Below are 2,451 nucleotides of genomic sequence, written 5' to 3' on the forward strand. Positions count from 1 at the left end.
CGGCTTAAGCACTTTGGTCCTTGCTCAGTGAGGTGGGAACCACAGGAGGACACAAGCCAAGGAATGGCAGGACCTGACGTGGGTTTTAGCAAGAAGGCTCTGGGTGCTGAGAATAGCCTTCAGGAGGGCAAGGGATGAGGAAGAAAGCAAGTTAGGAGGCTTTGTGATGGCCCAGATGAGAGAGATGGTGGCTTGGACCAGGCTGTGGATGTGTAGGTTGTGAGACAAGGTTGGATTTTGGCTGTATTTTGAGGTTTGCTGACAGAATTTCTTGATGAACAAGGTATAGGGTAGGAGAGAAAGACAGTGGGCAAAGATGACTTCAAGACTTTTGCCCGAGCAACTGGGCATAGGGGGTTGCTATTTACTGAGATGGGGGACTGGATGTGGAACAGGTTTTGGAATGAGAGTCAAGCAGTTTTGGACACATTCAGCTTAGCATATCTCTTAGACATACAACTGGAGATGTCAAGTCACCAGTGGGCTGTTTGCTTCTGAAGTTCAGGAGACATATTTGGGCTAGAGATATATCATCCAGATATATATAAATTTGGAATATGTCAGTGTATAGATAAAATTAAACCCGCCAGACTAGATGAGATCTTCAAGAATGAAAGTATATAGATAGATCATGAGGTTACAAAAGAGCAACTGCTTTTTTTCACTGGAAAGCTTCCCTGGGGAGAGATATTCATCTTTCCCAAACAGATAAATTTGCATCTCTGTGTGTAAATCACTGCGGAAGTGCTGAGAATTTAGCATAAGTTAAAATAAGTTTCTATTAGAATCCTTTCTTTCTTTCTTTGTTTCTCATTTTGTTTTGTTTGCTTGCTTTGCACATAACCTTATAGAATCTGAACCCACTTTGGAAACACTGCATTGCTTCTTTCTTTAAATTTCAATTTTGTTAATAACTAGCTAGGATTGTAATGGCATCCTGCCATTGTCAATGCCACCAATTACCCCCACGTAATTGCTAAAACCACTGTGCATGCTTAGTCGTCATCTTGCCTTGAGCTCTGAGCAGCCTCTGTCCCAGTGGAACAGTTTCTCCCCGTCTTTCTTCAGGACACCACTGGCTGCTCTTCACATCTCGTCTTTTCCCCACCGCTGCATGGCTTAGTCCTTGAGTCTCTTTTCTTCTCTGTCTACGCTCATTCCTCATGTGATGTCATCCACTTTCCTGGTTGTAGACTTCATCTATATGCGGATTCTACTCTCAAAGTGAAACCTGCTGTCCAGACCATCCCCCTGAACTTCAGACTCAGATATGCACCTGCTGACTTGACCCTCCACTTATCTGTATCCTAGATGTCTCCAAATTAACCTGTCAAGAATTATTCCTGTTCTTCACACCAAAATCTGCCCTTCCAACAGCCCTTCTCATCTTGGCTGATGGCAACTCCATCTTTACAGCTGCTCAGATCAAAATCCATGGCGGTTTCTTTATGCCTCTGTCTCCAACACATCTCATCCAGACCATCAGCAAGTCCCACTGAATCTACTTTCCAAGTATATTCAGAGCTCAACCACGTGACCACCGCTCACGACACTCACTGGTGGTCCAGGCTACCAGCATCTCTTGCCTGGATTATTGCAATAGCCTCTGAATTAGTCTCTTTGGTCCTTCCCTTTGCCCCCTTAGAATCTACTTTCAAAGCAGAAACCAGCATATGATCCTTTTAACCACTCTCCTGTAACCTCTCCTTTTATTCAGCGAAAACCAAAGTCTCTGTAATGGACTAAAAGGCCCTCCATGGTCTGCCACCCTTCGCACTTCTCTGATTCAGGTCTTCTATGTGTCCCAGCCTCATTCCACACTTTTCTCCTTCCTCTTCCCCCAACACCCCAAGCTTGCCCCTGCCTCAGAGCTGGTATTGGTATCCCTTGGATACCCCTTGGATATCAATGTTACCCAAATCTCTGAAGATACTCTCCTTTGCACTTTTCTGTCTCTGCATTCACAGAAAACTGGGAAGTATGGAGGGGCGAGCAGAGAAATATGGACCCTCATAATCATGGGACAAACATTTTGAAGGACATATATGAAGAGTTCTCCTGATGGAAAAGCAGGAATCTGAAAACCAAAGACGTCCCAGATCTGTTTGAGCTATTAGTCCACATCTTCAAACATAGAGGGAGCAACGTCCTCATCTATACAACCTGTTCAAGAGCAGAGACAACCCAATGTCCTGCTGGGGATTCTGTAATTCAAATCAGCAGCCACGGCATGCTGCCAGCAGGGCACAGAGATGAAGGTTCCCAGAGCAGGAAAGGTAAAAAATAATGACGATGGCTGACATTATTAAGCGTTTGCTGACAGCTAGGTGCGGTGCTGTTACTTTACATCCATTTAATCTTTAGAAACCACCCTCTTGGCTTGGTATTAGTACTAAGATGCTGGTTTTATAGGTAAAGAATACAAGAATTAAAGAGGTCAGATGAGTGGCC

Source organism: Lipotes vexillifer, unplaced genomic scaffold (assembly GCF_000442215.2).
Source record: "Lipotes vexillifer unplaced genomic scaffold, Lipotes_vexillifer_v1.1 scaffold777, whole genome shotgun sequence".
In the NCBI taxonomy this organism is placed as follows: domain Eukaryota; kingdom Metazoa; phylum Chordata; class Mammalia; order Artiodactyla; family Lipotidae; genus Lipotes; species Lipotes vexillifer.